General features: G+C 34.5%; 1 protein-coding gene across 1 annotated transcript in view; it reads left to right on the top strand.

The window, feature by feature from the left end:
- Positions 1-15977, top strand: part of TNFRSF19 (TNF receptor superfamily member 19) — a 97690-nt gene that overhangs the window by 70612 nt on the left and 11101 nt on the right.

The following is a 15977-nucleotide window of genomic DNA, read 5'->3' as shown; positions in this document are numbered from 1 at the left end:
ATTGCAGCTTATGTAAATTTTATCTTTTCATCAGTTATATATAGTCAATATTTTCAACAGACTTCCTATCTGGGATAGCCACTACCCCTCTGATGATTGCTATTTTTGTGTTTTCTTTCAAGAGAAAGAATCCTATGAACCATGTATAACAGGAGACGGGGGGTAACTGAAATATAGTCAGGCACTCAATTCAGACTTAGACCAAACAGTGCAAATGAAGGGCATGTATGGAATAAAGTAAGAACAAAAGCATCTAGATATCAATAATTAAATAGCCAGAACTTGCAAAAGAAGCAGAAAAGTATAAGTAAATGTGTATGATATATATATATATAGATATCTATATATCTATATATATATAATTCTTAACTCAAAAAACACCAAATACAATGAGAATTTTTATATGCAAAGTAGAACTGAAAAAAAAAAAGAGTTTACTTGGATGGATAAATCTCCTTATGTATGACTTAGTTTCCTTTTAAGCTTATAATAATTTCAATATGTAAATTTTCAAAGACATACTACTTATCTGTGCTTCCTTTGAGAATTTGCCTAATCACATGCTTTGACCATTTATCTATTAAATCCACGTTTTTGTGGACTGATTATGGGAAAAAATAAAAGATGAACAATGGAAAGAGAAAGCTTATTTTTCCTAGATTCTTACACATTTCCCAGATCCCATATAATTTCTTGGAATTCTTATTTGAATTTAGCTCTTCCTGTCACCAGACTGGCAATCTATCCATTAGGCCATCTGTCTTTGTAGTATCATATATGTCCTGTTGTTTAAATTTGCTAGAGAATCAGAACCCAACAATCTATGGATTAATTTCAAGAGTAAACAGTCACAGGGAATAATGAGCATGAAATTGTCTCCAAATTAAAATCTAGTCCTAATCCTATAATCTCCCATTATCTCAAAAGGTCATTTCCTAAAGTTAAAATTCTCAAAACAGAATTAATTTAAACATATTTTAAGGTAGACTGAGATGGGATACTTGTCCCTCTCACACTATAAACTCCAAGATGTCATTCTGTCCTAAAACACCTATTACATTCTAAATAAACATGTGCCACATGGCATTTTGGCTGGGGTGACATGGGGGGGGGGAGGTTTCCTTAGTGATCCTCTTTTAAGGATTCACTATGGTTGGGAGGCAGATGACGGTAGTGTTGGGGAGAAGTAAAAAGGTATTACATCTCCCTTATTCCTTAACTTTTTCAAGCTATGATCAAAATCTGAAGTTACCTAATTCCAAAATAAATAATTCTGCTATATTACTCCACTCTGTTTGGGGCCCTATCAAAATGTTTAAGTTCTCTTAATAACAAATAAGTCATATCAATTCAATATTGTTATGAGCAAAAGAAAAAAGTGTTGTTAAATTATTGATGAACCTGAGACATATTTATCTCCAGGTTTTCATTTATGAATAGAAGGATCCAAAAACCAAGTCAAAACTGAGATGATTATATAATCTCGTCATATATAAGAAGCTTACAAGGATAAAAACTTCAAAGATCTTTTTTTTTTTAGGTTTTTGCAAGGCAAACAGGGTTAAGTGGCTTGCCCAAGGCCACACAGCTAGGTAATTATTAAATGTCTGAGACCGGATTTGAACCAGGTACTCCTGACTCCAGGGCCAGTGCTTTATCCACTACACCACCTAGCCGCCCCTCAAAGATCTTTTTATAGTAAGGGAAATCAAATATAGGAGTGAGGGATATGAATAGGGAGAGGGTATTCCTAGTTATGGTGCTTCAGGGACTGTTTTGAGGTAGACATATTATTTTTTAATTGAGAAATTTTGCTTTGACACAAAACAATAATTGAAAAAACTTGTCATCAAACTTACTAAAGTATAGTCCTCTAAAACAATTAAACAAAAAAGCATAAAAGAGTTATTATGTGTGATAGCATAGCTAAGCTCATTTTTTTATGTCAATTTTGGTTTGATAAAAGAAAGGAATGGTATATGTTTTAACTTTTAGAAGGGCATACTGATGTTTTCCATTATATTTAGCCAGAGTTTACTTGCTTTTCAATATTGACTTTATCCACATATTTTTATTCATGAATGTTATGAATATTGTTTTTTGGTTTTGCTTTTGTCTTGCATATGTCTCCTCATATTTTTTTAAATTCTTCATATTTTCTCATTTTTTCTTAGTTAATTTCTTAAGATCATGAGTGAGTAAAATATTAATGTCTGAACCAATCAATTAGCATCTTTTGAACATTCTCTTTGCTGGAATAAGAAGAGATTCAGGAAAAAATGAGAGCATTTACTACCCATTATGTTTATTCTTACTAAACAATAGACATATTTGTTAAGTGCCTGTGTTGTGCCAGGAACATAAATATAAAATGAATCAGTTCCTGTCCTCATGGAGGTTAATTAGATGGTATTTTCAAAGCATCGTTGACTTTTTGCTTTAGAAGGGTATTTAAAAATCAAGCTTGATTGTTCACTTAAGTCTAAAGCTATCATAACTGTAGACAAGAACAATTGATTATGATGTAGTTTGAGAGTTTGGGGCTTTTGTTTTTTTAAGGAAAAAATGCACACAGTTCAATATTTTGTGTTGAGAACAATAGTATAACATAAATAAAAAATCTGAACCATAAGGAAACTGAAAGCTACAATTTTAGGCAAGTTGTCTGACCCCTCTGAACTTCACTTGATTATTGGGAAATGAAGCGAGTTGGACTCAGTAATAGCTAAGGTACCTTTTTGCTCTAGATCTTTGATCTTGTGATTTATTTTCCCCTTTTCTTTGGCTTATGTCAGCTATGAAACCAGAGAGAAAGAAGAGGGTCAGGGGAAAATGTTGACTATATATAGTAACATCCTTAATTCACCTAAGATACAACTTCCATGATCTTCCATTCACTTACCACTAACTTTTTATACATTCTTTAAGAATTGGGTTTATTATATTCAATAGATCTATGTTTAACATGGTTATAAATATAGTCTATATCAGATTTCTGTCAGGGTAGGGGGGAGGGAAAGGAGAGGGAAGGAGAAAAATTGTAAAATTCAAAACCTTGTCAAAAATGGTTGGTAAAAACTATCATTGCATGTAATTGGAAAAAATAAAATATTTAAATTTAAAGAAAAAATTGGGTTTATTCAAATCAATTAACCAAATGTTTATTAATTAACTTCTATGAGGAAGGAAAACATTATCCTGGGGAATAAATCTATGTAACCTTATTTATCTTTCACTATACCAGGAACCACATATCATTATCCTAGATTGTAACACAACCACTGGGCCATGGTCCCAGGCTTATGTGGCTGGAGGGGAACCTTAAAAACTATCTAATTCAAAACTCAGTTTACCGAGGGGAAAAAAAAAACTGAAGTTCCTAGAGATGAACTTGACCAAGTTCTCACTGGTAAATGGAATGTGAATTCAACTTTGCTAACTCCAAATCCAATATTGTTTTAATTTACTTTGTACATCATCTGCCACTACCAGCACTTAACTCAAGATTTTATCTAGAATCCTTTATTCTGTAAGCACAGTTGTTTATCCTAGTACAAATTTGTGCTGCATTCTGTGTGACTAGATGGTGCAATGGGTAGGGTGTCAGCCCTGAACTGAAAAGGATCTGAGTTCAAATCTACCCTCAGACACTTACTATCAGTGTGACCTGGAGCAAGTCATTTAACCCTGATTACTTTCCATCCAGGGCTACCTCAAGTTGTCTTGATGCATATCTGGCCACTGGACCTAGATATATCTGGAAGAGAAAGTCAGGCTAGTGTCGTAGTATAGCACCCCCTCACTCAAATCTAATTCTTGTGCTTTTCATGATATCACCTCCCTGCTTTCATGGTCTTCTTCAAAAATTAAGGACAAATATTATTGTTATCATTGTTGTTGTTGTTGTTGTTATTATTATTATTATTATTATTATGCTGCATTCTATGAGACATTCCTAGTAAGGGACTGAAGTTGTCAAAGTGAAGATGCTACAATTTATCTTCCTTTTCTATGATCATATCAATGATATATATTCTCTTTAAAGAAATGACTGATTAAGATTCTGTAGCATAGTTTAAGCCTTCTATCATAGCGAAAATGCCTAATAACTGAAATGGATGATTCAACACAGTCAATTTAATTCAAGCATGTCTTAAAAATCTAATACGGTAGATAGAGCACTGACCCTAGAATCATATTGTATGAGGCTCACTCAACTAGTTTAGCATATATTATATACATATATATGTAAAATATATGCCAATATATGTAATATGACAATAATACTATCTGAAGCTCACTCAACTACTCTAGCAATTTCATGCAGTTAATTTGGTTGACTTTATTAATTATATGACCTTATTAGTTGTATGATGTAAGACACAACCCCAATTGTCTCCCAAAAAACTAGCTAAATAATATAAAAGTCTACTCATTAAAAAGCTCATGTTGACATAGGACTTCCTGCCTAACAGGACTAAGATAACCTAATCTAAAAAATCTAATTTTGATTTTCTCAAGATTTTTCTTTACTTTTAGCAGTACCCTAATATAAAGACCATAAAGTAAAATTCCCTTGAAATCTGTTACTACTTGCAGTTAGTTACTTAGAAGTTGTGATGTAATGGAAAGAATCTTGGGTTGGGGGTTGAGCCTAGGTTTCACTACTCACTACTTATATAACTCACAAGATAGGCTCATCATCAAAAGATTAGCAACTCAAAGGATCCATTTTTTTTTAATCAGAACAACTCCTGAAAGACTACTATTTAGACATAAATGAATTAAGATCTGCATTGCTGGAAGAAAAACCCACCCCATCAAACTCAAGGATACTTTAGAATATGATGTAACCACAATTCACATGTACATAATGTTTGTACAGTGGACTTCCCTTCCAACAACCCTGGAAGGTAGGTAGTAAAAGTATTATCACCACCCCATTCTACAGTTAGTAAACCAAAACTCAATGACCCCATACTCAAACTCAGGTTCCCAAACTGTTTTGCCATCACTGCTCTCACAATGCTATATGAAGACAGGGATTGTGGCGGTAAAGACTTTCGAGTATTTATATGGGAGGTGCTCTAGTAATATGTAATCATCATCATGATAAAAAATCATATATGCCTAGAAGTGAAATTTAACCTTGTGCGGAAAGAATCTTAATGTTTTTGTCTGTTCATTTCTACTTTAATGTCAGATAACATAGAGATGGATTATAAGGGACATCAGAATGAATGATCAGATTTAAACAGCAAATTGTTTATTGATTTATTCATTATTCAAAAGCTTTTGGTTTCTAAACCAAAAAAAAAACTGCCCTAATATAATTTTAGCTGACTGAAAGGAATATCCCAGACAAGTTTATATTTTACTATACTTTTGAAAGTCAACCAAATTAACTGCACGAAATTGCTAAAGTAGTTGAGAGAACCTCATATAATCACAACAATCAGACTATTTAGATGTAAGCATATTAGAGGCATTTTTAAATAATGCTTTATTGGGTGAGTGTAGGCATACCTCTATTTCAAACTTTGAAATCAAATCTCTTTCCTTCAGAAGTGAGAAAAGTGATTATGTATAATATTATGCATTAAAGCATCCCAGTTTAGGATGAGATGAACCAAAACCAAAGCAAAATGAGCCACTACCATTTTAAAAAATCCAGTGATGGGCGTATATAGATAAAACATCTGAAAGTTTCATAGAAATTCAGCCTTAATTTGTTTTCAATACATAAGAATTTATCATGCAGTCTTTCTTTGTGTTGTATGCCATATAGATTTGTCCATTATTTTCTGGTACTGCAAGCAGCTGTATCTACTGTCTTTTCAAGAGGTACTAGTTAATTAAAAGTAAAGTAGGGATTATCCTTTTATTATGTAAACAGTATCATGATATCATTCTTATCTTTAAACTGTTGATTTCCAGGTATATTCAGTCTGTACATATCCTGTATATTAGTCGATTACTACACTTGAATTATGCCTTATCTCCTTTACTTTACAATGTGCTGTTCATTGAAAAAATGGGTCTGTTAAAACTATTGACTTTAGTTAAGGTTTTCTAACAGCATAAATAATGTATCAGATAGAGATTGATGATTAATAGCTTATTGTTCACTGAGAGAAACTATATAGTTTTTTATAAGAATGCATTTACATTCATAATTTACTAGAAATTTTAAAATTTCACCAAAGATTTTTATTTGATAGCATGTTGAATAAGAGTATTCAGAAATAAAATATAAGGACCTTTATTTAATTCTTTTTTAGGTTTTTGCAAGGCAAATGGGGTTAAGTGGCTGGCCCAAGGCCACACAGCTAGGTAATTATTAAGTATCTGAGACCAGATTTGAACTCAGGTACTCCTGACTCCAGGGCTGGTGCTTTATCCACTACGCCACCTAGCCGCCCCTTAAGGCTTTATTTTAAACATCTAGCATTTTAGTTTCAAAATGCAGACCTTTTAAAATGTTGGAAGTGATCTTTTTATAATTTTCTCCTGTCACTTCCTTGACTGAATGATGTCTCTTCACATATTACATTTACATTTTACGTTTTACATTTTAACATATTTTACTCATAGAATCAAGATCATAGATTTAGAACTAGAAGGCCATTGAGGCTAACCCCCTTCATTTTACAGATTAGGGAACTGAGACACAGGGAGATTAAGTGACTTACCCCAATGTCCCAAAGCTAGTAAGTGTCTGAGGTCTGTAAACTTTAGTGACTAAAAGGATAGGACTACCTTTGACAGTAAAATAATAAAATGAGTTCTTATATTGAGTTTGAAGTATCTGCAAGACATCTAGAGTTCTAAATATTCAAATGACAGTTTGTGATGTGGACCTGGATCTCAGATATCTGAATATAAAACTAGTCATCTAAGTGAAGCAGAAGATGGAAGAAATTTTGATTTTAAATACAGCTTCAGACAATTATCTTTTGACTCTGGGCAAGTAACTTTACATCTGCTTCACTTTCCTTGTCTGTACTTCCCAGAGTTGTGGGAATGAAAAGATGTAATATTTGTAAAGTGTTTTACAAACCATAAAGAGCTACATAAATAATATTATTATACAAGTGTATCTAGGATTCAGTTGCATAGACTTGATCATTAAACCAATAGGAATGGATGAGATTCCTTATTTAGGTAAGGAAATATGGAGAGAGAAAAGAGAAGAGACCAAGTTGTAGCTTTGGAGGACAGACAGATTACGATGTTATGCAAAAGAATGAAGATTTAGCAAAGAAGACTGAGGAGTAGTACAAAGGTAAGAGAGGAACTAAGAGAGATCTGTTTCATGACAATAAGAAAGGAGATAGTGTCCAGAAGGAGAGGGTAGGCAATAGTGGTAATGCAACAGAAAGGTCAAGAAGTATAAGGCTAAAGGAAAAGAAAAGTTATGGCAATTAAGACATCATTGATAATCTCGGTAGGAAGTCAGATAATAGACTATTTAGAAGAGAAGGGGGAGAAGTAGAAACATCAAATATAAGGACTTTTTTCCTCAAGGAATTTAGTAAAGAAGGGAAGCTATGATCCAAAAGTTAGCAGCATTGGTAGTATATGAGGAGTTGGGTTTTTTGTTTTTTGTTTGTTTGGTTGGTTTTTTTTTAAAGCTAGGGAGGCTTGGATATGTTTGTAGACATCAAGGAAGGAACCAGTAGCAGGAAGAGTTTGAAAATTAGAAAGCATTCTTTCTTTCCCCAACAATCTGTTGAAGAAGTTGGGAGGAGATGGATCAAAAGAGCATATAGAGTTCTTGTCTTTGGCAACAGAGACAGAGACAATTGGAAGGAAGACCATGAAGGATAATGTCAAGGGGATGGAAGTTGCATAAAAAAAGGAGAAAGAAGAGAGATCATGATGAATGACCGCAATTTTCTTGGTAAAGTCTAAGATGATGTCCTCAGCTGAGAACCAATCAGAGAGAAGTATAAGGATTGCCTTTCAGTAGTGAGGATCTGGAGTGGACTCCATCAACATAGTTGTTTGACTTCTAGTTTCTTTCAGTACCATGTAAATAGGAGTAAAGAAAGCAAATGATGAGAGTGATCCAGAGTTGGGGTTTGGTAAGGTATGGGTGGTGATAGTATAAGAAAACAAGGGATTTTCAGTATAATGCTGTGTCAAACTCAAATAGAAATGAGGGCTACTCATCTACATGTAAGCATCAGTTTAGATGGCAGCTTAACCTAATTTAAAAAAATATAATGTTATCCATATTATATTGTGTTCTTATTCTGTTAAATGTTTTCCTATTATACTTTAATTTCATGGGTTCAGAGGCCCTCTGGGACCTCTGAAGTTACTGAAGGGTGGAGGGGTTAGAGATTCCAGTAAAGAAGAAAAGTAAGTTCTGTTTATAATATAATGAATAACCTAAAGCTGCCTGCCACATAAATGAGGTGTTTTCAGTGATCTTTCTGAATCATAGCTTTAGTGGATTTTTGCAAGGATACTGCTTCAGTTTATTGAGTCAAAGCTCACCCTGAAGTTTTTTTATGTTTGACTATTCATGACCCCATTTGGGATTTTCTGGACAAAGATACTAAAGTGGTTTGCCATTTCCTTCTCTGACTCATTTTTACAAATGAGGAAACTGAGGCCAGATTTGAACTCAGGAAGATGAGTCTTCCTGACTACAGACCCAATGTTCTGTTTCCTGCACCATCTAACTGCTCAACCTTTAAGTAAGACATAATAAAAACTAGAGCAAATTTAATACTTCAAAGAACTATGGTTTCATCCCATGGGTGCCCTCTTTAGTGACCACAATCACAATCCCTTTATAATTTAGTAGCTACTCCTTGAGAGTTTCTGTGGCTGAAAAATGGATTGTTCTGTGACCAACTTGATGCTGAATCTCTCTGCACTGAGTTTTAGGCAGGCCCTCGGAAAACAGACAAAACAGACCTACAATCTGTCACCAGGCCCAGACTTGCAGCCTTTACCCCTTAGTTGGACATGTCAGAGCTTGCATACTTCCCTGGCACAGTCTTCAAAAAGGGTCATCTCCTTGCTCTGATGGAGTACTGGGGAAAGACTTTAGGAGAGGAAATGAATGATGAGCAAATTCAAGTTCAAATGGAAATCAAAGACATTGAAACATCCTCTCGGGGAAGTTTCTGCTCATAATAAAATCACTGTCTGGATCTTCACTTTTAGTGTTAAAATAATGAAAATTGAAGACTAGCTCAAGGCTCTGAGATGATTCACTTAAATTTAAACCATCAAAGTGCCAGTAATTATAACTATGTCAAAGTAGTATACTTGAAAAGAAAAAATCAAGCTCTGAAGTCCTGTATTTATAAACAAGCGTTGCAAGATTTTTAAACAAATGAAAAGATACTTGCAAAGCTGTACTTTTAAAAAAAAGTTCTACTAAAAAAAATTCTCCTAAAAACACCATAGGGCACTAACTTGGAAACCAAATGTTTCAGAGTCAGCAGTTGGAGCATATTTAAAAACTGTGGTCTGACATGATGAACTTTTGGATCTGGGCCATACACGCAACTGGCTGTCTACAGATGTTAGGAGACAATATCTCCAGTGTTTACCCCAGTGTAGGATAGCTCTTTACCTCCTATCAGCAATAGACAGGATTAAAAGGAAAATTATTTATTTAGGTTGCTTAAAAGAAAAGACTGAGGTCAAGACAGTAATGGATCAGGCTTTAGAGCTAGAAATTATCAAGGAGTATAGATTCAGGGTTGGAAAGTGCTTTGTCTAATCTTCATACCATCCCCCAACTTTTACCAATGTATAAGCTAAGACACACAAATATTAAGTTGCAAAAGATACATTCAAGTTTATACAATATTACATAGTAAGGAACTGAATTGAGATTCAATCCCATATTGTCAAAACCAATGTGGTTTTTTTGCACTGATTATATTTGGGTTTTTTTCCTTAAAAATAAATCCTAACCTAATACTATTAATAGCTTTCTAAATTCTTTAGTCATTTGTAAAAACAATGTTTTCCTTTATTAAATAATTTTGTTAAAATGATCAGTGCTGACAGGCAGTTTGCCAGTGCCTGATACTAAGCTTCATCTCTTTTATCATGGTTTGTGTTTTCACACTGCCAAGTATTGGGATCATTATAATTTGTTACAAATTGTGTAGTTCTAAACTGAATTTTGTTGTCCAGTTGTTTCAGTTGTGTCTGAATCTTCATGACACCTATTTGGGATTTTCTTGGCAAATATAGTGAGGAGAGTGTAGAGTCCACACATGGCAAAAAGGTTTGCCATTTCCTTCTCTGGCTCAGTTTTATAGAAGAGGAAACTGAGGAAATGGAGTTAAGTGATTTGATCAGAGCTAGTAAGTGTCTGAAACCAGATTTGATGTTAGGTCTTCCTGACTCCAGGCCTGACACTCTATTCACTAGCTACCCTTCTAAGCTGAATAGTAGACTTGTTTCCTTAGTCAATAGAAAATATTAAGTGAATTCTTCTCTCTGTTAAAATTTTATTTTAGTACCTAATCTCCACAACAAAGGTATATCATTATTTTTTTAAAAAAATCAGAAAATTACTTTCCATTTATAAAAAATATAAAGCATCTGTTATTGATGCATGGAGAAATAACTGAAATGTTTACATTTAGATAAACAGTCCTCAAAAAATCACCTTAGGCAAAGAGTTTCCAGAAGTTCTACAAAACACAATTTTACACCAAAATCTTGAGAAGATGTAGTAAATGAGGAAGGCATTCATTTTATATTTATCTGGTGTCAGCGTACTTGGTACGAATCAACTGAAAAAAATTCAATTCTTGTTTATTGGCAGTTCTTTAGTGGCACATCTGGATTTCATATGTTTAGTCTTAGCATAGATATTTTTGTTTAACCAGTGTGGATTAACAAAAGGCTTTCTTCCACTCTAAAACTGTGTCTTTGTCTCATTTGATATTGCAAAGAACTTTTCATTAATATTTTTCCACTTTAAAATATCAATAGAAATCAATAGAAATTTGGTTTTCAGTTTTAAGCTTTCATTAGATATAATTTTATGGTGGAAGAACATTAAAAACTAAAGAATTAATTGTAATTTATATGAAATAGATGTAAATCAAAAAGAACTTTAGAAAAGAAAAATTCAAAGATCTATAAATATTATTTGCATTTCTGTTCTCAAAGGTAATCATTGGTTGAGGCAATAATGGTATTCTTTCACAACCATATATTGAGCACCTCCCATATGCTAAGTTTTGGTGGAGGTGGGGTGGGGTAGGGGGAATGATTTAAGCACATACAAAATATGATCATTGCTTTTAAGGAACTTAATAGGGAAGAAAAGGTTGGCTACCATTTCCCAGAAATAAAGTCCAAGATCTGGGGAAAAAGATATAAAATTCCTCTTTCTCTCAGAGAGCTTAAATTCTTTGGGAATTATGGAGAAGGGGGCAGAGAAATGGCATGTACATGTAAATATAAAGCATTTGGATCAGAGGTACAGGATTATCTGTCTTGATATAAGCTTGGACAGCTTTTGGAAGATGGAGAAGAAAAGAAAGACTTGGCATGCCATAGAAGAGAACTGAACAACAATGAGGAAGATAAGGAAAGGTCCCAACTCAGGGATGCCCCAGTGTGGATTAACAGTTGAGCTTGACCTTCAGTGGCAGAGAAGAGGAGAGTCCTCACATAGGGCTCAGCCTAGGGTTCTTACTGTGAAGAGCAAAGTATCATAAATATAGAGTTGGGGGAAAAAATAGCTTCTAGAATGTCAGTTTCCAATTCTGTAAAATAAGGGAATTAAATTTAAAAAATCTCTTAAGCTCCTTTTCAGCTGTACATCTGTGATCCTACAAGGCTATGATAACTTAGTTCCATTTAGTGTAATTGGACTAGCCTTCAAATTAGCATATTTATATGGTGCATCAAGGTTTATGGAGGATGTAGCATTTTGGTCTTAAAGAATGGGTAAGATTTCAGCAGGTGGAGACTTTGACTCATAATGACATTACCATCATATAAAGCTCAGTATTAAACAAACACACTCCTTGTTTGTCCCAAGTCACATTTTTTCCATTTCTATTTTGATTGTCTATATAACCAGGGATAAAAGGGAGTGGGAGTAAACATATAGTTGGCATGTCTGAACTTTTTTTTAATGGGCAAGAGAGAAGTTGGCTGGAGAGAGGGGCATATCTATTATTTGGATTTCTGTGTCTTTTTAATCCCATATGCCAAGTGCAAAGAATCAAACATAAAGGTCATGTATTTTGCATGTTATTTCAAATTTATTTTTGTTCAAATTATTAGATAGTGAAAATTTGTGAGGGCATGAACTCTATTATTTATAAATATCTTCCCAGGATCCTTGCTATGGGGCTCAGCACAACACAGAGCCTTCGATGATTGTTTAATCAAGAGATTACTATCATTTGTGGCAAAGGTAAAACTTTCCAAGGGATGTTCAAATCCTCAGCTTATCCCTTCAAAGAACCATCAGAACCCCCACTAAAATATAGAGGGATTGGAGGTGGAGTGCTAGAGAAATCACTAGAAGTCTCCAAGATATCCAGTGAAATATTGATAGCATCTTAACAGAGGAAAGTAGCTGGTTTTACTTTGCGTAAAAGAATTAGAAATCTCAGTTTCATCACAGCCTTAAAAAATTCTCAGATGAAGAAAATAGTGCCTCATTTTTGCTGTAAATTTGGGGCCATCTCAAATCCATTTCACAAAGGATTTTGTTTGAAACCAACTGGAACCAACCAGACCAACAGATAATCAGAATTCTGAATAGATATACTCCTCAATTCCTTAATGATAATATAAAAATAATAGAAAACATTTATGTGGCACTTAGCATGTGTGGGGTATTTTGATAAGTGTTTTACAGTTATCTCATATAAGCTTTACAACAACTCTGGAACATAGGTGTTATTAATAACCCTCATTTTACAGATGAGAAAGACAAGGGTAAGTGTCTGAGGTCAAATTTGGACTCCGGTCCTCCTGACTCCAGACTCTCTTTTCTTTATACTATTCCACTACTTGACTTCCCAAGCAATGTATTCTTAGGATTTATCCTAAGACATCATTTTCTGACTGTGTTCTGAGGTCAGCACATAGTCAGTCCAATGACGTAAGAATACTTTCCATGTGGAAAGAATTTTACAGTTAGAATTGATGTTTAGAATAATAAGCCTGTTACATTGTCACTTATGGTCTCCCTGAGGTTGCATAACTCATTTTCTTTCTTTGCTTTTTCTTTTTGGTTTTTGCAGGGCAATGGGGGGTTAAGTGACTTACCCAAGGTCACAACTAGGTAATTATTTCATGTCGAAGACTGCATTTGAATTCAGGTCCTCCTGACTCCAAGGCTGGTACTCTATCCACTGCATCACCTAGCTGCCCCACTTATTCTTTATAATGATGAAAGACTCAATGAATGGGTGAATGGAAGATATATCCAAAAATGACTTTGAAGTCAAAACAAAAAAACCCTTTTTTTAAATGAATCTAAAATACCATAAATAATCATGAAAGATGCATCTAATTGTATTTATTCTTCAGAAAGAAAATAAGATTATAAATGTTTCCTTTATAAATGATAGATCTCCAACAAGAGGTGAAATAAAAGGGGTTTTCTGGTCACTACTAGCTAACTAGGACCCTGGGTCAATTAGAACCTCTCTGGTTTCATTTCTTGTTGTTCAGTCAAATAGTCAGGTCTGACTCTTTGTGACCCCATATGGGACTTTCTTGGCAAAGATACTAGAGTGGTTTACCGTTCATTTCCTTCTCCTTTGCAATAAGGCAAACAGAGATCAAGTGACTTGCCCAGGGTCACACAGCTAGTGAGCGTCTGAATCTGGATGTGAACTCAGGTCTTCCTGACTCCAGGTCCAGGGCACTATCCACTGCACCACCTAGCTGCCTCTTTTCTCATCTGTAGCATGAAGAAATTAGAAAGGGACATAAGCTGTTATATATTTCCATCTCTGAGTAGTCAGGGATAATCAAGAGGCTACTCTATGCTCATCTTGTAGCTTGGTACAGAGTGCTGGACCCCAAATCAGAGACACCTTAGTTCAAATTCAACACTTAAGAACAAGTCACTTAACTTGTTCACCTCAGTTTCCTCATCTGTAAAATGATTTGGAGAATGAAATTCCAAATCATTTCAGAATCTCTGCCAAGAAAACCCTAAATAGGGTCACCAAAAAGTTGGACCCTACTAAAAACGACTGAATAACAAAATCAACTGCAGTCCATTTCTGCCTTTGACATATCCTGATTGTCTGACACTGGGTAGCTAAGAGAATGTGATCTCCCTGGGTCCTAGGCAACTAAGACTAGAGGCTGCAGATTAGGATTTGAAACCTCTTCTGTACAGGAAAGGTCTAGACTCAGTTTTTAAGCTTCTTTCCATCCAGCATAGCAGGGACAAGCAGAACCAGAGCATTTGCCCAGTCAAAAGATCAGACTTAATTCATTGGTTTAAATATATTTCAAAGGTGAAGAAGGCTGTTATATTTCCATCATTAATTAATCTTGATGAAAAATGAGGAAACTGAAATAGATGAATTTATAAAACACCAAAGGAAGTTATCTCTTCTGGGGGCTTAAAAAAATCTCTGATTTGACCATTCTAGGAGAATGGAAGAATATCTGTATTATAAAATTCTTAGGAATTCTTTGTTCAACATCTCCTCAGTGTTTTGACTGTGATATGTGACTAGAGGTAATGAAGTGGTACAGTAGAGTACTTGATTTAAAGTCAGGAAGACTTGAGCACAAATTTGACTTTGGATATGTTCTAGCTTTGTGATCCTGGACTTTGCCTCAGGTTCCTCATATGTAAAATGTAGCACCTATTTCCCAGGTTGGTTGTGAAGATCAAATGAGATTTTGTAAAGCTTTTAGCACAGTGACTGGCACATAATAGGGCTTAATATATACTTGTTTCCTTCCATCAAATGTTCACTCAAAGTTTACTCAGCAAGTATGTAAAATTATGTTCAGGATAATTTTAGTGTCAAATACATTTTTTCTCAAGGAATTCTCATAGGTAGAGGAGTGACAACCAGAAATAAGAATGTGGTAGAGGCAAAAAAGAAATATAGATGTTCCTTAGTTATACAGGAGCAGTTTCTTCTACTTGGGTTTTATGGTGATGACCATTCTATGCTATGACAGTCTTTTCTCCAGAATTCATTCCTGTAATTTACCAATGTGGCAGTGAAGATATTTGATGCTTCCAGATGCCATATATGATCAAGATGCCAGGAATGATCCAAGAATTTTATTTACTTTTCCTGAAGTTTTCAAATGTGTATTTCAGTATAACCCCAAAATATGACGAGATATTTTCTTTTTCCTTGTTTTTAAACCTCATTGTATATAATATATACTTGGTAATATATAGTCTTCCTCTCTGTTTATACATTGCTTAGAATGATTTCTCTCAGAATTAGAAGGCACTTCAGAGAGGGCCCTTTTCCTGTGTGGCAGCCCTTGATAAATTTAGGACAATAACTACAGAGCTGAAGAGATCTTAAGAAGTTTCTTATGCAACATACCTATTTTACAGATGAGAAAAGTAAAGACTAGAGAAGTTAAATGACTTGTTCAGGATCACATAGTTAGCAAAGGACAAGCTGGGGTTAGAACTGAGATCTTTTGGCTTCCAACAATATATTATTATGTCCTTCCATGGGTCTTCTCCAGGCTAAACATTCCTGGTTCCTTCAACCAATCCTCAAATGCCATTATTCTAAGGTCATTCACCACCTTGATCACTTTCCATTCATTTTGGGCTCGAACTAATCCATGTCCTTCCTCAAATGGGGTGCTCATAACTGAACCCAGTGTTTCAAATGTGGTCTGACCATGGTAAAGGATCAGCAGTATGATGATTCAGCATAGCGTCAACAACTTTGTTCTAGTTGTTTTACTATTAATGTTGATGGTCTTTCCTCTCTGTTTCAGGTACAACTAAA

The sequence above is a fragment of the Macrotis lagotis genome, chromosome 1 (assembly GCF_037893015.1).
Source record: "Macrotis lagotis isolate mMagLag1 chromosome 1, bilby.v1.9.chrom.fasta, whole genome shotgun sequence".
Lineage (NCBI taxonomy): Eukaryota > Metazoa > Chordata > Mammalia > Peramelemorphia > Peramelidae > Macrotis > Macrotis lagotis.
The sequence above is the reverse complement of the archived record's forward strand: the minus strand, read 5'-3'. Positions and strand labels throughout refer to the sequence as shown.